Below are 25,486 nucleotides of genomic sequence, written 5' to 3' on the forward strand. Positions count from 1 at the left end.
TGAAGGAAGAAGTCACTGAAGACCAAAAGACAACTTCATATGGAAGGTGGGCCATGGCTTAGGATCACAAAGGAGCCCGTTTGGTTATCGACTCTATATACCTATCCTCACACTCATCCAGAAGGTGTGAGACCAACAGTCTGGAGAAGTAAATAATCCTTCCTTCTCTGGAATCAGAGCACCATCTATCTGCAACATCTTCCCACCCAGCCTAAAAGTAAGAAGACTCCCTTCACCCCTTGAAGCCTCAGAGTCTACATCTGAGAAAGTGATTCCCAGTTAGCTGGTTTCCTGCAATACCTCCTCAGTGGATTAAGGTCACTACTATTTAAGAAAAGCAGACACAGGAGCAATGGAAGGAACCACCTGACTCAAGTTAGGGCATACAATTTTGATTTGAGTCTAAAAGGGGCTATGCTGCTGCTGCTGCTAAGTCGCTTCGGTCATGTCCGACTCTGTGCAACCCCATGCGCAGCAGCCCACCAGGCTCCTCTGTCCATAGGATTCTCCAGGCAAGAATACTGGAGTGGGTTGCCATTTCCTTCTCCAAATGGGGGCTATAACCGACTATAAAAAGCAACAGCAATAGTTTTCAGTAGTGCCCTTTTTTCACTTTAGAAAGAACTTCATACTCCTTAATTTTTAAATATTTATTTCAAACCCTCTGTGGAATCTGAAAAGTCGCTCAAATAATAAACGTCACTCAAATAATAATCGCATGCATTATTTCCTGTAATCTTCACAACAATTTTATGAAACAAATATTGCCAGACCCATTTTGTTGGTGAAGAAATCAAGCCTGAGAAAAGTTAAATGAATTTCTCCAGGTCAAACAGCTAACCAATGGCTTCATTGTGCATTGTTTAAAATCCCCTTCATGGAGTATTGGGGATGTGCTTTATAGCATGCTATAGAAGAAATTTATCTCTTTTTGCCTCTTACGCATAGTAGATAAAACAGGTTATCTCCTTTCTAAAAGGGAGATGAATTTGGCCAGCTGGTGAGCAGCGTTGAGCTGGATGATTAAATTCTTCAGCTTACGCGGAGGTTCAGGAGGGTAAGTCCCCTTTTGTATGAGGAAGCAGCTTGCAGTGAATGCATGGGAAAGAGGAAGGGTTTCAGATGGAGAGGGGAGATCTGAAGGCAAAGTTGGCTGTGGTGTGGGTAGATGGCCCCATGTTATTACATTTTTCCCTCTTCTATTATTCCATCATAGATACTTCTGTCAAAAGTTGTTAGCCTTCAGATCTGCTCTATTAATAAAATGAAGGCATCTCTTAGGCAGACTTTCACCTTAAGAATTAGTACTTTGTTATGAGGATTTTTAAACAATTACCGAAGAGTGAGACATGAAATAGGGGCTTGAATAGAAAAAGGCTTAGCTTTAGAATTAGAAAGACTGAGGAAAGTGGAAATGGAGGTGGATTTCTTTTTTCATGGTCCTTATTACTGAGCATCATTATTTAGCCTCAGATTCAGGATGGGTGAGACTCAGTTTGATGAGTATGGTAGACGAGATGCTTGTAGACCAACATTCCTCAGAAAAACAACTAGGACTGGTGCGGAAGATAGGTACAGAAACTTTTATTTGGAGCCGTCACAGACTTACTAAGGCAGTTGGGCCATGAGGGCATTAAATCCTGGAGGGAAAGGAAGTATAGAAAATGGAAGTACAAAGACACATCCCTGACACCCAGGGTTACCTTTGCCCTGAGACAATTTTCAATTCTTAAGCTGTAACTGAAAGATGTAGAAGCTGAACCAAACATTTAACAATCTTACAGATCTTGAAGGACAGAATGAAATATGAAATTTGCCAGAAAGAAGGGGTGCAATTAGATCTCCAGGACTTTCAGTTGGGCCTCTGAAGAAGCATATCACAGGCAGAGGGGTAACTAGAAATAGACCTTGCCTCACCAAGTTTGTAACCTAACTTCTACATCGTTAACTGGACTGAGGTGATTTTTCCCTACTCTAACTGTCTCCTAGAAACAAAATAAATTTCCTCTGGAGGAAAACAACACTATTCACCATCTCCAGTGAGCTCCATAATTTTGCACTGAGGATAAGACATCCTATGAAATATCATGTGCACACCAAGAGACAAAAACAAATGTGCCCAAATCCAGACCAAAAAAAAAATAATAATGTACAGAGCTACCTACCAAAGACTCAAATGTGGGAGTAACTAGCCAAGGACTTGAACATGTCAGCTACATAGTTTAAAGTTATTAGAGGACAAAACATAAATTTAGCAAACAACTGAAAACTATAAAACAGAATCAAATGAAAATTCAGTTGTGAAACACAACGGGTCACACTAAGGACTCAACTGATATATTTAGCAGAAGAGTAGGTACAACAGAAGAAATTATTCAGAAAAGAGAGGGTGGATCAGAAGGAACTTATACTAAGTATAAGTTAAGAGGTCTCAGATGGTAAAGTGTCTGTCTACAATGCGGGAGACCCGGGTTCGATCCCTGGCTTGGGAAGATCCCCTGGAGAAGGAAATGGCAATCCACTCCAGTACTATTGCTTGGAAAATCCCATGGACAGAGGAGCCTGGGAGGCTACAATCCATGGGGTTGCAAAGAGTCGGACACGACTCAGTGACTTCACTAGTGACTGACTCACTTCTAAGAGGTCACTACTTTAAATGTTAAACTGGCTAACAATGCAATTAAAAGGAAAATTTCACAATGACTTAAAAATATTCTATGCTGCTTATAAGAAACTAAGAAATTAAATATAAAAACAGATAATTTAAGAGTAAAGGAATGGAGGCAAAATATAATAAAAATGTTAACCATAAGAGAAAATGCATACATATAAATATTAAGTAAATTAGATTTAAAAGTAAGAAATACTACTAAAAATAAAAAGTTGTATAACGATAAAGGAGTCAGTTATTCACAAAGATGTAAAAGTTCTAAATTTATACATATCAAATAATCTAAGATACACGTGAAACAAAAATTGACATAACTGAAGGAGACAACTCCAAAATCATAGCAGGAAGTCAGAGACCTCTCAGTAAGTGAAAGAAAAATTCAGGAGTCATATGAAATATTTGAATAGTATGATTAAGAAACCAACCATACACACACACATACCCATGAATATTGGAAGAACACTGCACATAAAAATGCCAGACATTGCACAATACAAAAAGTTCACTCAAAGCAAACATACACCAGGCTGTAAAGAAAGGGTCAACAAATCTGAAAAAACTGAAATAATGTAGAGCATATTCTCTGGCCAAAGTGGAATTGCCTAGAAATTATTTACAACAGCTGAGCATGCCTAAGTGCTTAGAAATTAAGCAATGGGTTTCAAATAATCCAGAGCCAAAAAAAAAAAAAAATCAAAACAGTGGAAATTAGAACAGATCTTGAACTGAATGACTATGCAGATATGACATAAAAAATTTGTAGGATACACCGAAAGCCATGCTTAGAGGAACATTTTTATCTTTAAACACAAATGTTAGAAAAGAAGAAAGCTAAAAATCACTGATCAAATTATATATCTCAAGAAAAAAAAAAAAGAATAGCAAGTGAAGCTCAATAAAGCGAAGAAAATGGTAAAAAAAAAAAAAAAGAAATTTTAAAATAATAAAATATACATGAAAATAATCAACAAAGCCAAAAGTTGGGTTTTTACAGAGGGCTTGCTAAATGAGAAGTCCTGGTATGAGGAAAAGGATAATACTTCCCAAGAGAAAAATAGAGAAAACATCAAATTACAATATTAGAAATAAAGAGGGACATCAATACAGTGCTCCCCAAATAGATAAGAGGACACTGTGAATAAGTTAATGCAAATAAGTTTGACATTTTAATACATTTTTTAAAAACGTATCAAATCAGACACAATAAAAATCAGAATAGTTCTGTATCTTAAAGAAATCAAGTCTATAATTAAAAACATTCTCACAAAGAGAATTCCAGGTGTAGATGGTTCCAGCCATGAATTTTCCAAATAATTAAGGAAAAAATAATGCCAATTTTATGTGAAGTCTTCAAAACTCTAACAAAATTATTTGTTATAACAAAATAAGAATAGAAAAACAAATTTTCACAACTTCTCTTTTGAAGATAGCAAAATTTGATATTAATATTTGACAGCAGAATTACAAGAAAAATATTTGGGACAATTCATCTCATAAACAAAGATTCAAATTTTATACACATAACATTATCAAGTAAATTCTGTATGTACATATACATATATATATATCTGTGTGGATCTGTGTATTAATACAATGCAGTCAATTTGGGCAAATCCCAGAATGCAAGTTACCGTAATGTTTAAAATCAATGTAATTCCTCAAGAGAATGAGAAGACAAGCACAGACTATGAGAAAATATCCAGAAAATACATATCTGATAAAGGACTGTTAATGAAAATATACAAAGCACCCTTAAAACTCAGCAACAAGGAAAAAAACCAACCTAATTTAAAACATGGGCAAAGACCTGAACAGACACCTCATAAAAAAAAAAAACACACAAATAGCAAATAACACATGAAAATATAATCATCATGTCATTCATTAGAGGACTGAAAATTAAACACTAATTATACACCACTGCATGCTAAGTTGCTTCTGCAGTGTCCGACTCTTTGTGATCCTATGGCTCATAGCCTGCCAAGCTCCTCTCTCCATGGGATTCTCCAGGCAAGAACACTGGAGTGGGTTGCCACTTCCTTCTCCAGGGGATCTTTCCAAACAAGGGATCGAACCAGCATCTCTTTTGTCTCTCCTGCATTGGCAGGCGGGCTCTTTACTACCAGCGTCACTTGGGAAGCCCCAGTGAGAAACCATTAGACACCTAACAGAAAAGATTACATTTAATATGATTCCAACTACACGACATTCTGGAAAAGGTACAATTTGTAGAGACAGTAAAAAGATCAATGTTTGTCAAGGATGAGGGGACAAGAAGGAAGAACAGGTGAAGTAAAGAGAATTTTTCAGGCAGTGAAACTATTCTGTTTGATACTACAGTGGCAGATACAGGTTATTAAAGAGCGAACAATAATGTAAACTATGGACTTTGGGTGATAGTGATGTATCAGTGTAGGTTCATGGACTCTAACAAATGTTCCACTCTGGTAGGGGATGCTGATAGGTGGGGAGGCTGTACCTGTATGGGGGTATATGAGAACTCTCTGTGCTTTCTACTCAACTTTGCTATGAGCCTAAAACTGCTCTAAAAATGAAGTCTATTAAAAATCAATAACTTATTAGATCAATAGAGTAAAGCAGAAAAGCAAACTATCTAAAATGCATCAAAAATTTTTGATATTTGACAAAAAGTCAACAATCATTCAGGTTAACTCAACAAAATAAGAATACATTTTCCTAATTAGTTAAGAGTAGCTATACAAATAATGTATCAGTCAATATAGTTAGTAGTGTAATTAAAAGTTGAGATTAAACATGAGACAAAGGTATCATCCAAGACCACTTCTACTCAATATTGTACTGAAGCCCTAACTGATGCTATAAGGTAAGAAAAAAAATAGATATAAGGATTAGAAAGAAAGAAATAATTGTTAACAGGAGGTGAGATTTTGCATATAAAACTTCAAATATTTTACAAATTTTTAGAATAAATAAGTAATTTAGCAAGGCTGCTGGCTTCAAGATAAACACAGAGAAATTATTTCTATCTCAATATACTAGCACCAAAAATAAGTAAACAAAACTATAACAAAATGAAAAATAAATAAAAATGAAAAGCAATATATCTAGGAATGAATCTTGAACAGTGAAATATGTACAAGACCTTTACACACACACACACATTATAAAGTATTATCATGATAAATTAAATTAGACATAAATAAGTAAAAGGGTAGCCTCATGGTCATGAACTAGAAGACGTCATATTGTAAACCTATCAATTCTCTACAGTTCAGTTCAGTTCAGTCCCTCTGTCGTGTCCGACTCTGAGACCCCATGGACTGCAGCACGCCAGGCTTCCCTGTCTATCACTAACTCCCGGAGCTTATACAAACACATGTCCATTGAGTTGGTGATGTCATCCAACCATCTCATTCTCTGTCACCCGCTTCTCTTCCCACCTTCAATCTTTCCCAGCATCAGGGTCTTTTCAAATAAGTTGGTTCTTTGCAACAGGTGGCCAAAATATTGTAGTTTCAGCTTCAGCATCAGTCCTTCCATTGACTATTAGGATGGACTGGTTGGATCTCCTTGCAGTCCAAGAGACTCTCAAGAGTCTTCTCCAACACCACAGTTCAAAAGCATCAATTCTCCGGCCTCAGTTTTCTTTATAGTCCAAATCTCACATCCATACATGACTAATGGAAAAACCATAGCTTTGACTAGAAGGACCTTTGTTGGTAAAGTAATGTCTCTGCTTTTTAACATGCTGTCTGAGTGAAGTGAGTAAAGTAGCTCAGTCATGTCTGACTCTTTGCAACCCCATGGACGGTACCTACCAGGCTCCTCTGTCTATGGGATTTTCCAGGCAATAGTACTGGAGTGGATTGCCATTTCCTTCTCCAGGAGATCTTCCCGACCCAGGGATCGAACCCAGGTCTCCTGCATTGTAGACAGACGCTTTACCGTCTGAGCCACCAGGGGATGGTTCAAAACTTTGCTTCCAAGGAGCAAGCGTCTTTTAATTTCATGGCTGCAGTCACCATCTGCAGTGATCTTGGAGCCCCAAAAAATAAAGTCTGTCACTGTTTCCATTGTTTCCCCATCTACTTGCCATGAAGTGATGGGACCAGATGCCAGGATCTTAGTTTTCTGAATGTTGAGTTTTAAACCAACTTTTTCACTCTCCTCGTTCGCTTTCATCAAGAGCCTCTTAAGTTCTGTGCTTTGTGCCATAAAGATGGTGTCATCTGCATATCTGAGGTTATCGATATTTCTCCCGGCAATCTTGATTCCAGCTTGTGCTTCATCCAGCCCAGCATTTCTCATGATGTACTCTGCATAGAAGTTAAATAAGCAGGGTGACAATACACAGCCTTGACATACTCCTTTTCCTATTTGGAATCAGTATGCTGTTCCATGTCCAGTTCTAACTGTTGCTTCTAGACCTGCATACAGATTTCCCAGGAGACCGGTCAAGTGGTCTGGTATTCCTGTCTCTTTCAGAATTTTCCAGTTTGTTGTGATCCATGCAGTCAAAGGCACTGGCATAGTCAATGAAGCAGAAATAGATGTTTTTTGGGAACTCTCTTGCTTTTTCGATGATCCAGCAGATGTTGGCAATTTGATCTCTGGTTCCTCTGCCTTTTCTAAATCCAGCTTGAACATCTGAAAGTTCATGGTTCATGTACTGTTGAAGCCTGGCTTGGAGAATTTTGAGCACTACTTTACTAGCGTGCGAGATGAGTGCAATTGTGTGGTAGTTTAAGAATTCTTTGGCATTGCCTTTCTTTGAGATTGGAATGAAAACTGACCTTTTCCAATCCTGTGGTCACTGCTGAGTTTTCCAAATTTGCTGGCATACTGAGTGCAGCACTTTCACAGCATCCTCTTTTAGGACTTGAAATAGCTCAACTGGAATTTCATCACCTCCACTAGCTTTGTTTGGAGTGATGCCTCCTATGGCCCACTCATTCCAGGATGTCTGGCTCTAGGTGAGTGATCACACCATTGTGGTTATCTGGGTCATGAAGATCTTTTCTGTATAGTTCTTCTGTGTATTCTTGCCACTTTTTCTTAATATCTTCTGGTTCTGTGAGGACCATACCATTTCTGTCCTTTATTGTGCCCATCTTTGCATGAAATGTTCCCTTGGTATCTCTAATTTTCTTGAAGAGATCTCTAGTCTTTCCCATTCTATTGTTTTCCTCTATTTCTTTGCCTTGATCACTGAGGAAGGCTTTCTTATCTCTCCTTGCTATTCTTTAGAACTCTGCATTTAAATGGGTATATCTTTCCTTTTCTCCTTTTCCTTTTGCTTCTCTTCTTTTCAGAGTTATTTGTAAGGCCTCCTCAGACATGTCTTATTTCATTTTTCTTGGGGATGGTTTTGATCACTGCCTCCTGTACAATGTCACAAACCTGTGTCCATAGTTCTTCAGGCACTCTATCAGATCTAATCCCTTGAATCTATTTGTCACTTCCACTGTATAATCATAATGGATTTGATTTAGGTCATACCTGAATGGTCTAGTGGTTTTCCCTAGTTTCTTCAATTTAAGTTTGAATTTGCCAGTAAGGAGTTCATGATCTGAGCCACAGTCAGCTTCTGGTCTTGTTTTTTTCTTTTTTGCTGACTGTATAGAGCTTCTCCATTTTTGGCTGCAAAGAATATAATCAATCTGATTTCTATATTGACCATCTGGTGATGTCCATGTGTAGAGTCTTCTCTTGTGTTGTTGGAAGAGGGTGTTTGCTATGACCAGTGTGTTCTCTTGGCAAAACTCTATTAACCTTTGTACTGCTTCATTCTGTACTCAAGGCCAATTCTCTACAAAGTAATCTATAGATTCAAAGCAATCCCAATCAAAATCCCATAAATTATTTTTAACTGTTATTGCTGATATTAAAATAAATGATTACAAAATATGTATAGAGATGCAATAGCAAATATAACCTTTTTTGTGGGGGGTTATAGTTGCTTTACAATGCTATTAGTTTCTGCTGAACAGCAAACTGAATCAGCCACCCATACACATATCCTCTGCCTATATAATCTTGACACATCCCTAGGTACTAGGCCTTATTATAAACCTGTAGTATTTAAGAGACTGTGGCACTGACCCAGAAGAGGCAAGTGTATGAATGGAACCAAACAGAGAGTCCAGAAACGAAATCACATATATGCAGACATTTGATTTATGACGAAACAGTCAGGAATAAAAGGTCTTTTCAGATATATTCATGAAAAATTAATTATTGACCCCTTAACCTCACATCATACATGAAAATAAAGTGTCAAATATGTTATAGCTCTAAGTATAAGGGTAAAATATAAGATTTCTGAAGGATAACATAGGTGACTACCTTCATGACCTTTGAGTAGACAAGGCTGCTTATATAAGACTCTAAAAGCACCAATCACATAGGAAAAAATGTTACACTGGATTCTAATATTACTGAAGACTCTATAACACTGAATGACAACAACAGCAGCAACAAAAATAATACATACTCTATATGCTTCTGGTTATATCAAATACAGAAGTAAGTAAAATTGATCTATGGTATTAGAAATCTGAATGCTGACTACCTTTGAGGAGGAAGGACTCGTGCCCAGGAAAGAACATGAGAGGGGTCTGTTAGGGTGTTCTACTTTTATCTTGATGGTGATAGCTTATGATAACGTATAAACTTGTACAGTATGATTTACGCATTTTTGCCTGTATTGCATAGTTCACTTTACAAATTTAGTAAGAAATGAATGCAAAACAGGCAGCACACTGATTAGAACTCTCCCTTTAAACTGGAAGAGGAGCACCTATGAAACACGCTAAAAAAAAAAGGAAAGAACAATTTCTCTATTATGACTGTGCTGTTCAGAAAGAATGATCTAAAGGGAATTAGTTTAAAAATATATATTTAGCAGGTGTGACCCTGCTGTGACTGAAGAGAGACAGGGATACCAAATCATATCCAGGGAGTTTGAATTGTTTATACAATCTGTATTTTTCCCAGCTAATCCCTCTGAGTCAGAGAAAATATGACACATTACCACAATTAACCTGCAGAAGGGAGCCAGGCTAGTGGAATACACAGCAGTGGGATTATCCTTTTCTGGCTCGTTAGTGAGTGAAACGTTATGACCCTGAGTGCACTGTGCCTCTTCCATCATATATAGTGCTTAATCACTTTATGGAAACTGCTAGAAAATAGAAAGTCACGATAGTACACACACACACACACACATCACCCATGTCAATCATGCCCTAACTATATTCCAATGGGATGCATGTCTGATCCCCAGAATAGGAGAAACAGAAATGTAGCCTCCATCATGGAGGTCAAAGTATCATTATAATTCTTAGATCTCTATCTCAGGGATTGTTAAACTTTGACACATGGATCTGCCAAGTGAACCTCTAGAAGCTGTACTTCAAAACTGTGTATACACGGAGTTTCTTTTTTTAACTTTATTGTTGACAGGTTCCATAGCACTGAGCACATCCTCCAAGTGGTCCTTAACCTATCATAAATCATAACCAACAGTTAAGAATATATTGCTTACAATTACTTTCAAAAACATGATATTCTTTGAATCACATAACTACCTGGTGAAAGATGAAGCCTGGCAGACAACACATTCTTTATTATCTTAGATAATAAAGCCGAGAGAAGTTAAATGACTCGCCATAGCTACATGTAAGTGGTAGAGTTGAGACTAGAATCAAGTGTATTATTCTCTTAAAATCTCTCAAAATCTTGATACATATCCATGAGAACCCCAACAGGGACCGGGAAAGCTATTCTAATTCCGTTAGTAACTATATCCTACTCCACAGCAAGGATCATTGTGGAACTATCTTCCCCTTTCTGAAGCTTCCATCCTGGTTCTGCCTTCTAGAGTTCCACCATATTGGTTTAATGCTTCATCCTCAGGCCTTACAACCATTTGGATGAACAAACACAATGTGCTTCTTCCTGAGCCTCAGTGTTTATCTGACTTGGTTTAAGGAGAGTATGATATCCAAGTCTAGGCTTAATACTACAATGCGGTGCAGAGAACAGCAGCTTCACAAAGCCCACTCAGGACCACTTCATAAAGCATGTGTGAGCTGATTTGAAGCCTGCTCTCCCATCTACCCTTCCACAGAACAAAGCTAGTGTGGGGGTTGCTGTTGGATTCAAGATTCTTCAAGAAGTAGCCTATAGAACAAGACACAGAGTCAGCCTGTGTCAGTCACCTCATGCACAAAAGAACATGTGGTATGCTGAACTGAGATGACCCTTAAAGGACAGCCCAACTGACAAAGTGTGTGAAGCATATGGTAGAGGTGGGGCCCATAGCTGTGTCAGGAATGGCTGCACATATGGTGACAAAAATGTGCAGGAGATATTATACTTACGCTTTTTAGAAAAACTTGTACACAGACACAGAGCAGTCAAAGAAGATTTGAGAATATTTACATTGCTGCTGCTGCTGCTGTTGCTGCTGCTAAGTCACTTCAGGCGTGTCTGACTCTATGCGACCCCATAGACGGCAGTCCACCAGGCTCCTCTGTCCCTGGGATTCTCCAGGCAAGAATACTGCAGTGGGTTGCCTTTTCCTTCTCCAATGCATGCATGCATGCTAAGTTGCTTCAGTCATGTCCGACTCTGTGTGACCCCATGGACAGCAGCCCACCAGGGCTCCTCTGTCTATGGGATTCTCTAGGCAAGAATACTGGAGTGGGTTGCCATTTCCTTCTATTTACATTGAAACAGGTATAAAAATAACTAGTCTAATACTACTCTCATTTTGCAAAAGAAATTGAAGCCCAGAACATATGGGACAAAATATATTCTTGGTCACACAGACAAACCCCAGAACTGGAATCTAGGGCTCCTATTCCCAATCTAGAGCTCTTTCCTCCATTCTAAGCTACTTCTCAAACACTGACAGCACCCAGCTTTATCTCTCTTTCCCCAGATGAGCTAGAGCTCTTCTGGGTAGAACATCCCTGTGATAGGTCTTAAACAGGTCATGTGAAAGTTGATTCAGACTCTGGACTGTCTTTATGTCAATCCTTGGCCCTGAAACTCAGATGAAGCCTTGAGAAGTCTAGCAAGGAACAGAAATTATTCAGCCTGAAAAACCAAAAGGTCTCCAGACAAGTCTCTTGGAACAAGTGCAACTGTTCCCTCCAGCAAAGAGAAGTTACAAAGAGACACATGGAGCCCCTTGCACTTTCCCCTCCCACGAGCTCCAGGGGGAAGGTCCTGGATCCCAGCAGCGGGAGGTGGTAGAATATACATGTTTTCTTGGATTATTTCAGATCCACAGCCAAAGAACCACAGGCTTATAGAGTCTCACCCTCCCTTTCTTCCCTATGCTGCATAGCTACAGACACGTGCCTTGCTTCATTAACCTGAAGTCTCCAAACCAAACATGACTCCATTTCCAGCTCCTGTCCCATTCTGGTGAGCAGATGCCTCCCCAGTTATTTTCCAGATGGATGATTTAGCAGTGACCTACAAAGCCCTCTCGGGCACCCATGGCAGGTGATCCTAAGTGATGACTTTAAGGGGCACAAAGATGGAGCAACCAGATGAGCCAAGCATCAGCCAGGAATCAGGGTTACCCACCTTAGTCATCAGAGATTTCAGAGGAATAAACTCTTCTAGTCTCTCTGCTGCTCAAATCCTTCAGGTTCCCTTTCAAGGTCCTGCTACTATGTATGGCCTTCCCCCAAGAACTCCAAACAATACTAATTTTTCTTGTTTAGACTATACAACTATCTTTCAGTTATATTCCATTAAAAGCATAGGATGATATGCTATGAGTGAGACCTCTTTTTCATATTATTCCTGAAACTCTGAGTTCTTCAGAGAGCTCTTAATAATTTAGAATCCAGTCAAGTGTCAAGTCTTCTATAAAGCTTTCTTTTACACCACAACCAGGGAGATGTATGCTTCTCAGGGTCCCCAAAGCTCTTGGTTCACACTTGTGTGGTAAAGCACCCTCCTCACTGTACTATCTCATTGATTCCAGCAGACATCCACCTCCTACATCACATCAAAGGAATTTACCTTTGTCCTTCTGTTTCTAGCCCAGGCCTATCACTGGTAGGACTTCAGTAAATATTTGATGGACTGGTGCATAGATGGATGGAAAAAAGTAATGAAAGAAGGCAGTGTGGATACGAGTTCCTTTAAGAGTGGCACATAATTTCAACACCTGTGGTTCATTGTTTTTGTTTTGTGTTATGGTTCTGCAAGACCCTAACAGAATCTATTCTATCCATAAATATTAATGGTCCTTATCTGAGGGATAACACTGATGCTGAGTTGTACTAGTGGCAAAACCAGTATATAACATATGTTGGTATAAACACTGTGGAATCAGAGGTGATATCCTTTTAATATTACTAATTTAATACAAGGAAGCAAAAGTTCAGATAACTTAAAAGGTTTAGCCAAGTTCTTATAGCTAGGAAATGGCAGAAATCAGTTACAGACCTCCAAGCAAAATTCAGTGATTAAAAGCTGGAGTTGGTTACCCAGTCTGTGTTTGAAGCATGTCATGTCTTTTCACCAGTAGTATCAGGAGAGTTGCCTTCTTTTTGCTTTGTTCATGTATTTCAGTTGCCCAGTCATGTCCAACTCTTTGCAAACGCATGAGCTGCACCATGCCAGGCCTCTTTGTCCCTCACCATCTCCCACAGTTTTCTAAGTTCATGTCCATTGCATCAGTGATGCAATCCAGCCACCTCATCCTCTGACACCATCTTCTCCTTCGGCCCTCAATCTTTCCCAGCATCAGGGACTTTTTGCTTTACAGTCCTTGGTTTTAAAAATTGGGCAAATGATGTGTCAGTCTCAGGGGATCTTGTCCATGTCTTTGTGCAGTAATAAACTTGGGCTTCCCTGGTGGCCCAGTGATAAAAGAATCTGCCTGCCAATGCAGGAGACATGGGTTCAATCTCTGGGTCAGGAAGATCTCCTGGAGAGGGAAACGGCAACCCAGTATTCTTGCCTGGGAAATCCCATGGACAGAGGAGACTGGTGGGCTACAGTCCATGGGGTTGCAAAAAGAGTCAGACACAACTTAGTGACTAAACAACAATCAGCTTAAGCTTAATCACCTTAAGTGCTTAGAGAGAGACTTTCTTTCCAAGACAAGTACTCAATAAATGTTGCAGCTAACATTCATTCCACTGGTTCAAGATATATGTATTGAGGCAATAGCACGTTGCAGGCATGACTTTAGGCACTAAGGTTAAAACAGTAACACGTTTATGCATTTATGTCTCTGGAGAGCTTACTTACTAACAAGGGAGGATACACCACACCTAACATAGATCAACTGTGCAGTAGTTTTAAATCTGGGAAACAGATGGCAGGGGAGTTCTGGAGCTCATGGAGAGGTCAGAGCTGGAAAGATAACACTGAGGATGCCTGGACAGAGAGGGTCAAAGATCCAAAGTGGTTGAGATTCTTGAAAAAGGAAGATGGGGCTCAAAGATGGAAAGATCAAACTGAAGGGATGTGGGGAGAAAAGAAGGGAGCAGATGGAGGTGCAAGAGGAGCTCAAGAGAGCAGTGTGACAGCTAAGGGATGACAAGATTCAGGGTGGATATCACAAGGCAACGACTGTGAAGAGGATATCGGACTGATGACAGGCGAGCGCTGTAACTGAGAGATGATGGATGGGGAAGGAATGGGGAGAGTAGGGGAAAGAGGAGGCAAGAGGAAGGAAGAAAGGCAACAAGTCTCAATTGCTCTGTTAAGATTTGGCCATGAAGCAAAGGTAGTGGCATGAGAGAAAGCAGAGGGAGGAAGACTGGGGGAAAGCTGGTTTCTGGCTGAGCTGAAGGATGACATTGGTGGGCAGAGGAGTATCACAGAAGAAGAGAACCACTTATTATAGATGGTACAGGTTCAGAGTTTTACTGGACTAAGGAGGTGCCATCATTGCTGATTGAATTTCCTGTCATTTCCCTTCTCTCCAAATAGCTAATCCACTGCTTTGTAACCTGTGTTAGGACACTTGTCTACACTTGTAGAGTCAGAGACCAAACTCTCACTTAGAAAACACAGTGTTAGGCTCTTTTCCGGTTATCGCGGCGTAGGGAACTGCGAGCAGCAAAGTCTCCCGCGACCCCCTCTAGGAGGCGGTGCAGGAAGTCCTGAATGGGAACCAGCGCAAGCGCAGAAAGTCTTTGGAGACAGTGGCGCTTCAGATCAGCCTGAAGAACTATGACCCTCAGAAGGACAAACGCTTTCCGGGCACCGTCAGGCTCAAGTCTACTCCCCGCCCCAAGTTCCCCGTGTGTCTCTTACGGGACCAACAGCATTGTGATGAGGCCAAGGCTGTGGATATCCCCCACATGGACACTGAGGCACTGAAAAAACTCAACAACAATAAGAAACTGGTCAAGAAGCTGGCCAAGAAATATGATGCGTTTTTGGCTTCAGAGTCTCTGATCAAGCAGATCCCCTGAATCCCTGGCCCAGGCCTGAACGAGGCTGGCACATCCCCTTCCTTGCTGACCCACAATGAGAACTTGGTGGCCAAAGTTGATGAAATGAAGTCCATGGTCAAGTTCCAGATGAAAAAGGTGCTGTGTCTGGCAGTGGCTGTTGGCCACGTGAAGATGACAGATGATGAGCTTGTGTACAACATCCACTTAGCTGTCAACTTCCTAGTGTCATTGCTCAAGAAAAATTGACAGAACGTCAGGGCCTTGTACATTAAGAGCACCATGGGCAAGCCCCAGCATCTGTACTAAGGCACAGCTTAATAAACCATACTAAACGATCAAAAAAAAAAAAAAAGAAAAGAAAAGAAAGTGTTAGATCCTGGGGAAGGACAGGATTTCTGATTTTGCATCCTTATCTGATCACTGAAAAATGTTGAAGCTGGAGCTTTGTTAAAGCTGGAGCTTTGTTAAAGCTGGGTATGTTCCACAATATTCTGTGATAACCTGTATGAGAAAAGAATCTAAAAAAGAATGAATATATATATATGGATAACTGAATCACTTTGTACTGTACCTGCAACTAACACAACATTGGAAATCAACTGTACACTCATCTAGAGCCAGACATCCTGGAATGTGAAGTCAACTGGGCCTTAGAAAGCATCACTACAAACAAAGCTAGCGGAGGTGAAGGAATTCCAGTTGAGCTATTTCAAATCTTAAAAGAGGATGCTGTGAAAGTACTGCACTCAGTATGCCAGCAAATTTGGAAAACTCAGCAGTGGCCACCAGTAGACTGGAAAAGGTCAGTTTTCATTCCATTCCCAAAGAAAGGCAATGCCAAAGAATGCTCAAACTATCACACAATTGCACTCATCTCACATGCTAATAAAATAATGCTCAAAATTCTCCAAGCCAGGCTTCAGCAATACATGAACCATGAAATTCCAGATGTTCAAGCTGGATTTAGAAAAGGCAGAGGAACCAGAGATCAAATTGCCAACATCTGCTGGATCATGGAAAAAGCAAGAGAGTTCCAGAAAAACATCTATTTCTGCTGTATTGACTATGCCAAAGCCTTTGACTGTGTGGATCCCAAGAAACTGTGGAAAATTCTGAAAGAGATGGGAATACCAGACCACCTGACCTGCCTCTTGAGAAATCTGTATACAGGTCAGGAAGCAACAGTTAGAACTGGACATGGAACAACAGATTGGTTCCAAATAGGAAAAGGAGTACATCAAGGCTGTATATTGTCACCCTGCTTATTTAACTTATATGCAGAGTACATCATGAGAAACGCTGGGCTGGAGGAAGCACAAGCTGGAATCAAGATTGCTGGGAGAAATATCAATAACCTCAGATATGCAGATGGCAGCACCCTTATGGCACAAAGTGAAGAAGAACTAAAGAGCCTCTTGATGAAAGTGAAAGAGGAGAGTGAAAAGTTGGCTTAAAGCTCAACATTCAGAAAATGAAGATCATGGTCCCATCACTTCATGGGAATTAAATGGGGAAACAGGGGAAACAGTGGCTGACTTTATTTTTGGGGGTGCCAAAATCACTGCAGATGGTGATTGCAGCCATGAAATTAAAAGACGCTTACTCCTTGGGAGGAAAGTTATGACCAACCTAGACAGAATATTAAAAAGCAGAGACATTACTTTGTCAACAAAGGTCTGTCTGGTGAAGGATATGGTTTTTCCAGTAGTCATGTATGGATGTGAGAGCTAGACTTAAAGAAAGCTGAGCAACAATGAATGGATGCTTTTGAACTGTGGTGTTGGAGAAGACTCTTGAGAGTACCTTGGACTACAAGGAGATCCAACCAGTCCATCCTAAAGGAGATCAGTCCTGGGTGTTCATTGGAAGGACTGATGTTGAAGCTGAAACTCCAATATTTTGGCCACCTGATGCGAAGAGGTGACTCATTTGAAAAGACCCTGATGCTGGGAAAGATTGAGGGCAGGAGGAGAAGGGGATGACAGAGTATGAGATGGTTGGATGGCATCACTGACTCAATGGACATGGGTTTGGGTAGACGCCGGCAGTCAGTGATAGACAGGGAGGCCTGGCATGCTGTGGTTTTGGGGTCGCAATGAGTCAGACACGACTGAGCGACTGACTGAACATTAAAAAAAAAAAAGCTGGATGTGTTCCAAAGACATATGATATACAGACTGAATATTTAACCCTATAACCATGAAACAGAGAACAAATGGGGTATGAGCCTTCTTTTCTGAACCCTTACATCAGAAGAAACCACCATCTTTCTGAAGCACATTTATGGAGGAAGAGAGGGCCCCCAACCCCACCCAGAAGCCAACAAGGAAAGATAAAATGACACCCCCAAGTTGTATCAAGCCAAGGATTATACCATTTGAAGAGCAAACCACAAACTAGACAGCCACAAGCACTGTACTCAACCATTAGCCCCCAATAATGCAGGATTTCATTTATTTTTCTCATGCACTAATCCTGGATTTTTAATTCCAGGCCTCCAGCAAGCAAGTCAAACAAAATTTGGGAAATGTTCAAAATTTTGAGAGAAAGTCAAAGGGGAATTTGGTTTCATCAAAAGCGAACTAAACCATTGGCAGACAGAGGCCAGTGACTTGTAACTGCACCAGGAGATGTCCCAATGGAGCGCTAAGATTTTGCAAACATTCTCCATTCCCTCACTGGATTTCTCACCAAGAGAAGGCCAGAGTCTCCATCTGCTTTCCATCACTGTCTCCACTATTGCACTCTGGCAGAGCTCTGCCTGGGTTCCATTTGTCATGCCTCCAAAGTGGCCCGCTCTAACAGAACACTGGGAGGCCTGGATTTAGCCCTCTAGCCTGGTACTAAGTTCTGAGGCCATGCGGTCCGCCAGGGGCCTGACTCCATCCCTGACCTAACTCCTTCATATCTTACTTCTCTCTGCCTTTACTCTCTACTCTTGGAAAACAGAGTTTGGCAGCATAATAATGAATGTGCTTTGAGATCCCATGACGGTCAACACTATGCTGTAAATAGAACTTTGGCCAGGAAAGTGGAATATTATAACCTGAAGCACTTTAAAAACAGCAAAGGATTTATCTGAGGCAGAGTAGGAATGGTCCTTTAGGGAAATGATGTTGTTGACCTTAGGTAAACACTTTCAACCCAGTGAGTCCATGAAACATAGCTGTAATGTGTATACAATCATTCTAATGATGTTGGAGTTTTTAAAAGTGACTGACACAGACCTGATGATGGGTTGAGTGCAGCAGTTGAGTTTCTGGAAAATGATGCAATGGATGCTTAGGTGTGCATGAAATCTGCTCTGGACAACACAGGCTATGAAGGGCCATCCTAGAGAAAGTACCCATTCACCCATTTCTACCATGCATTGCTGAATTGACTTGGCAGGTAAGAATGAGCACAAACTCAGCCTTCAATAGTCCCAATGTGTTGTGAAAGTAAGATCAGTTAGCATTTTGTTTTTAATCTTTTCTAATAAAATAATACCAAGTACAGAAAAATAGCTTTGTATGAAAACTTCATCTCAGGGTTATTAAGACTGTGAAAAAGAAAACCCTGGTAAATGACCAATACTTCTTGTATTAATTACTTGCTCCAAACCCCTAAATAGTCACGCTGCCTCTAGAACCAGAGCCAGAATGATATTTCCAATTAGCCAACCTGATCTTCAGTGATTTTCTCCAAGTCTTTATGACCACAGTCTCCACTCCTTAAGTTGGCATACAAAGTTCTTCATGATCTTGCCCTTACTCACCCTTGTTGCCAGTTCCCTCATCTGCTTCCTTGTTCTTCTCTCTCTCCCTCCAAACTTCCCCCACAATACTCTCTGGCAAAACTAAAAGTCCAGTTCTTCAACAAACCACGCATCTGTCCTCTGTGCCATCATATATGTTATTCCCTCTCACCTGAACACTTTTCCCACACTTCTTCCTGGTTAGTTGTGATGCATTGTCAGGTCTCAGGTTCAAGGTCATCTTCTCAAGGAAACCCTCCCTAATGCTTGCCTAAACTGAGTATTGTGTTCCTCCAAAAGTTCTAAGTCTGTATATCCACTACAAAGCTCTTATTATGAGTAACAGTTGTTAATGAAAATAAATCGTTTCTATGGACTCCACTCTCTGTAGTGACTGAAGTCAATTTCGTTTATCAGTCTATTCTTTGCACTATGCCCAGCATATAGTAAGTGCTTACGCCTTTCCCATGTACCCTCCACCTGCCACATATCTACAGGAGCATCTGGTCCACAGCTCTGCCCTTCTGTCCTTCCAATGAACATTATGAGCTTTTTCAGACATGAACTAACTCTCATTCATAGGCACTCAATAACTATCAGACTGGATAGAAGGATTGAAGCTTGGGTGGTAAGTTAGATGGTAAAGAAGGGAATATGACTGAATGAACTGAAACTCAACTGTACTGAAATTTTGAAAAGTTCTTTCAGTCTTTCTAAGTTTTTTTAAACTTTAAAGATTTTATATGTTAAAAGTAGGTAGAATCAAAGAGTTTGCCAGGTTGTACAGACTCAGTAATAATGGTTTCTTTTTTTGTTGCACATATCTGCTCCAGGGAAGGCCCCTCTTGAACCCAGTATGTCTCTCTTTCAGAAGGGACACACTCAGGGTCATGATGGATGAAAGGGCATCTGACAATCCAAACTGAATCCACCTCGAAGATCAGTGGCAGACAGACGTCATAGTGCAGTCCGTTTCTGTGACAACCACAAGGGGCACACAAGGTGAGAAGAGCCACTGAGTGCCCTTTAACTTCCCAAGGGGGGGAAAAAAGGGAACTAAAAGACCCTTGTAAGAGGCTCACACATTCTTCTTTAGAACATAAGCCTCTCAAAAAATCTCTCTCCTGCCTATCTATCTCTTTCCTATTTTTTAAAATCAACACCAAATGAGTTCTCATTCCATCTTGCCTGGGTCAGGTACTTAGAATACAGGAAGAAATGAAAGTTCATCCAAAACTTGTTTATAATAGTAATACCTCTCTCCTTACTCCCATTAAGATGCTATGGTTTTTGGATCATAGTGGATTCCAATGAAGATGCCATTGAAACTTTCCCCCTATCTCCCTACAGAAGATTCAGTAAAAGATGGCACTGTGACCAAAACACCAGTATGTTCCCTTTACACATGCCAAGGGAATACTGCAGGACGTGTATACTGTGTACCGCGCCCTTTCCAGAACGGCAGCCATATTTCTCTAACCCATCCACTCAGCACTTCTCCAGTTTTTAAATAAATAACATATTCAGATGCAAATGAGCCCCAGTCAGCTCATCCTGTCGTTTCTCTTGTTTGATAATCCCTAGGCTTTCTTCACTGGTCAGTTAAATAAAAGGACATTTGGGGTGGAGAGCACTTCTGGATTTTCCAATAAATTATCATCATTTGTAAATACAGCTGGAAAGGTTTCAAGTATTAAGGTTATCCTCACAAATACAGACCATTTCAGGAGGTGAAGGGGCATGGCCAGGGGAAGTGCAAGAGAGATGGAAAGGCAAAGTCTGGAAGGACTGTGAATAAATAATTTTAAAAAATGTTTTAATCCCCCCTAAAGAAACTAGGAGGACTCCATGAATAAATGAATCAGAACAGGCCATGGAGTGACCCTCCTCACTACTCTTCCTGTCCTGCTTGAACCCAGACCATGACAGGTAAAATGACAAATGACAAATGACAGCTTCCCACAAGCTGTAAGCTCTAACTTCTGAAATTCCACTTTTCTGAATGACCATAAAAAGATATTGCTTTCAAAACCCACCAGCCAATCACATCCTTAAACTGAAGAGAACTGTCTACTTGACTTACAGTGATAATGGGCCTTTAAATGGATGCAAGTGCAGCATCCCACTGCTCCTGGCACGCAGAATGCTGCCACTCACCATTTCCCTCACTTTCAGCTGCACTACGTGGAAACACAACTGGGTACCACACCGTCCCCAAACACACAACGCAGTTCTTATTTTGCTAAGTATAAAGCAAAGGAGAACTAAAGAGCCTCTTGAAGAAAGTGAAAGAGGAGAGCGAAAAAGCTGGCTTAAAACTCAACATTCAGAAAACTAAGATCATGGCATACGGTCCCATCACTTCATGGCAAACAGATGGGGAAACAATGGAAACAGTGACAGACTTCCTTTTTGGGGGGCTCCAAAATCAAGGCGACTGGTGACTGCAGCCATGAAATTAAAAGATGCTTGCTCCTTGGAAGAAAAGCTATGACCAACCTAGACAGCATATTAAAAAGCAAAGACATTACTTTGCCAACAAAGGTCCGTCTAGTCAAAGCTATGGTTTTTCCAGTAGTCATGTATGGATGTGAGAATTGGACTATAAAGATGTATGGCAAAACCAATACAATATTGTAAAGTAGCCTCCAATTAAAATAAATAAATTTATATTTAAAAAAAAAAGAAAGCTGAGCACTGAAGAATTGATACTTTTGAACTGTGGTGTTGGAGAAGACTCAAGAGTCCCTTGGACTGTAAGGAGATCAAACCAGTCAATCATCAGTCCTGGATATTCATCGGAAGGACTGATGCTGAAGCTGAAACTCCAATACTTTTGGAGAACTGACTCATTGGAAAAGACCCTGATGCTGGGAAAGATTGAAGGCAGGAGGAGAAGGGGTTGACAAAGGATGAGACGGTTGGACGGCATCACTGACTTGATGGATGAGTTTGAGCAAGCTCTGGAAGTTGGTGACAGACAGGGAAGCCTGGCATGCTGCAGTCTGTGGGGTTGCAAAGAGTCAGACATGACTGAGTGACTGAACTGAACTGAAGTATCAAAAGCTGGTGTTGGTACCAAAGGACACTTGAATGCAGGTAGTGCAAGATTCCCTCTGTCTCTGAGCCATTAAGAAAACACTGAAGAAAAAAAAAGCTTGGTAGATTTCACAAAGCAACCAGAGTCCATGGTGGTCATATTGCTTGAGGTCTCATGGCTCTGGGTCCTGTTTTTAATTATTGCTGCTGCTGCTAAGTTGCTTCAGTCATGTCCAACTCTGTGTGACCCCACAGACAGCAGCCCACCAGGCTCCCCCGTCCCTGGGGTTCTCCAGGTAAGAACACTGGAGTGGGTTGCCATTTCCTTCTCCAGTGCATGAAAGTGAAAAGTGAAAGTGAAATCACTCAGTCGTGTCCGACTCCCAGCGACCATAGACTGCAGCCTACCAGGCTCCTCCATCCATGGGATTTGCCAGGCAAGAGTACTAGAGTGGGTTGCCATTGCCTTCTCCAGTTTTTAATTGCTACTGCAACAGATAACCACAAACACAGTACCTTAAAACAGCACAGATTTATTACCTTCAGTTCTGAAGATGAAAAGTCTGAATGGGTCTCCCTGGGTTAAGTCAAGGGGTCAGCAGGACTGGTTCCCTCTAGAGGCCCTGGTGAAGAGTTGTGTCCTTGCCTTTGCCAGCTTCTAGAAGCTGCCGACATTTCTTGGCCCATGGGCCCTTCCTCCAACTTCAACGCAAGTCATAGAACCTCTACTTCTGTTGTTCCATCTTTTTCCTACTGCTTCCTTCTTACGGAAATCCTTCTTAAGGCCTCACTGGGCCCACCCTGATACTCCAGAGTAACCTCCACATCTCTGAATCCTTAACCTAATCACTCCTGCAAAGTCCCTTTTACAGTGTCCAAGGTAGGAAGCTGTGGTCACATGTGCCAAGGCAAAGGAAGGAGATGTAGGAGGAAACACCTGAAGGAAGGGAGGGACTCAGCCACCAGATATCCAGGAAAGAGATCCAGGCAAGGTATCCAGGATGGCCTGGGCTGAGCGGGGAGCAAGAGTTCCCCAGTATGCCTTTCACAGCAAGGAAGCCAGAGGGCTATAACAGAGTGAGTGATGGGAGAAGGGTGGGGTCAGATGAGGTAGAGTGGTCTCTGAGGACTTCAAATGTCCATGTGAGAGCTTGACTTTTATTCTAAGTAAAAGCCAGCAATCAAATAAGCACATTTAGGACTACAGCTTTTTAGGAATCTTTCTTTAGCTTGCTTCACATAGGACATTTAAAAAATAGCTGCTAAATGCTTCTTTGGGGGAATGTGAGGCATTCTTATAATAATAATAAAAAAGTGCCTTGGGCTTTCTTAGTACTGGATACATCAAAGGGTTTTCACTAGTAATTTGGGGAGCGTCTGCCTCTGGGTGCCACTGCTGTGATTTCAAAATAGAATTATCTCGTGCTATGTGATTTCTTGAATCATTAGTTTTCCATTTTCTCTTCCTCTTTTCTTTCTGTTCAATTTTTTTAGCCCTGCGCTAGCATACACAAGAAGTTTATAAAAATGGAGGCTTGTGGGCAATTGCGTGAAGGGGGCAGTGACTGAAGACGGAAAGAAGTGGAGCCGCTTCCCTGGGTCTGCGTGACCAGACACCCCAGGTCTGTTCAATCAGTGGAGAGTGGGATCTGTCATGGTGTCTGGCTTTTCCAAAACAATGACCGTATTGTCGGGAAAAGAGAAGGCCACCGGGGATTCAGGCCAGAGATCTCTTCACAGGCCAGTGGACTACTTCCCTTGGTTTAATTAACCCTTTCAGGGCAGCACAGGCCTAGAATGAGGGTGTTTTTGTCATGCAGACAAGAGCTCTTACCAGAAGCACAACTGTCATGAAGGAAGTAGAACTCTGGTCCCGCCCCTTTAATTACTTGGCTGACAGCAAACTCAAACTCTTCAAAATTATAATTATCAACAATTCTAACTCATTATGCTCTGAATAGCACTTATCTTCAAAGATTAATAATTTTAGCATTATCAAGGAAAAATAACAAAATTACTTAATTTCCTTCTCAGCCAAAGTCCCAAGTCTTCAAAGACACAAGCTTCAGGTAGCAGGTGAGCAAGGGATGTACCATTGGCCTTGTAGGGCCTCTCAGGCAAGGGATGTACCATTGGCCTTGTAGGGCCTCTCAGGCTATCATTTATGTGGAGTTCACACAATGGGCACAGCAGACAGGTGAGCAGGAGCTCTTGGCTCTCTCACCTGCCTTTCTCCATCTCTGACTTCCAAGCCCAGTGAAGAGAAAGAAAAGTGAAAGTGACAGTCACTCAGTGGTGTCTGAATCTTTGCAACCCCTTGGACTGTAGCCTACCAAGTTCCTCTGTTTACAGGATTCTCCAGGCAAGAATACTGGAGTGGGTTGCACTTCCTTCTCCAAGAGATCTTTCTGATCCAGGGATCAAACCCAGGTCTCCTGCACTGCAGGCAGATTCTTTACCATCTGAGCCACAGGAAAGCTGGCCACCAGGAAGAGGCTGGCCAAGGGAAAGGAAGGAAATCTCTCAGGGTCTCTGATTCTTCTGCATATTTGGCTTCATGGTCCTGCTACACATCAACATTCCTAGATCTGAACTACACTGTAGAGTTTTGTAATGAAAAATAATCAAAAATAGGAGTCCAGGCATGGAGTGAAAAACAAACAGGAGGCAATAGAAGAAATGAAGACGAAACATCAGGGGATCATGAGCCCTTGGAGGGGCACCAAGTTTGATTAACAGCAACTTGTAGAGCAGAAAAAAACAGTTCTGGATCCTAGATTTGGGCCATGAGGTGCCAGTATGTGACCTTTAGAACGAAAGTGAGTCCTTGAGGTTCCATGGAGGATACTACAGTACCATTTGAAAACTTTCACTAGAAACTCCAAATTCCTTTGCCCACATATGACTATTTACAGCCTTTCTAAGTTACACAGCTTTGTGAAAAATATCTCTGCTTTAAAGAATCTAAGATAGCCATGTTAATACAGAAGAAAAAATTAAAATTAAGGTAAAAATTGCAGCAAATGCCCATTGTAATAAACCCCTCCTTAGTGATTCTTCAGTGAAAAGATACAACCCATAGAGCTGGGTAGGCTCAAAGGGAATGTCTCCTCACCAGGGCCAGCAAGGCATGAAAGGACCCAGCTATGTCCTGCCTTTGTAAACTCACCGCATCTCCTCTCCTCCACAGTCATGAGGCATCTCTTGCACTGCCTTTTGATGTCAAGCCCTTGACCATCCCGAGCTTGTGTTCCAGCCCCAAAGAATCTGAGCTGGCACTTTCCTCTCCTGGAGCCTGTCTCATATTCCTCACTTGACCTAACCCTTTTCTTCCTTCATATATCAGCTCAAATGTCACCTTGCCCTGGAGGGTTCCCTAACTGTCCTCCTTAAGGGAAAAGGCTCCCCAGACTACACTCAGAGAGCCGCCAGGCATCATCTCAGCTTATTCTCTTCACTGCACGTAAGACTCTCTGCTGCCTTGTTTCCTGTCTTTTGTCTGTTGCTGGAAATGGACCCCTGCCTGTCTGTTTTTTCAATAAACAAGGGTGAGCTACCTAATTTGCAGGGTTCACGACAAAACTGCAGGGCTCCTTGTTCAAAAAGTGACAGATG

General features: G+C 41.2%; 1 protein-coding gene and 1 pseudogene across 2 annotated transcripts in view; one reads left to right on the forward strand and one right to left on the reverse strand.

Moving 5' to 3' along the window:
- Positions 1 to 15,402, forward strand: part of LOC138086974 (large ribosomal subunit protein uL1 pseudogene) — a 133,599-nt pseudogene extending 118,197 nt beyond the window's left edge.
- The window catches only part of LRMDA (leucine rich melanocyte differentiation associated), a 1,204,472-nt gene that overhangs the window by 162,746 nt on the left and 1,016,240 nt on the right, over positions 1 to 25,486 (reverse strand). The window lies entirely within an intron of this gene.

The sequence above is a fragment of the Capricornis sumatraensis genome, chromosome 10, assembly GCF_032405125.1.
Source record: "Capricornis sumatraensis isolate serow.1 chromosome 10, serow.2, whole genome shotgun sequence".
Classification (NCBI taxonomy): domain Eukaryota; kingdom Metazoa; phylum Chordata; class Mammalia; order Artiodactyla; family Bovidae; genus Capricornis; species Capricornis sumatraensis.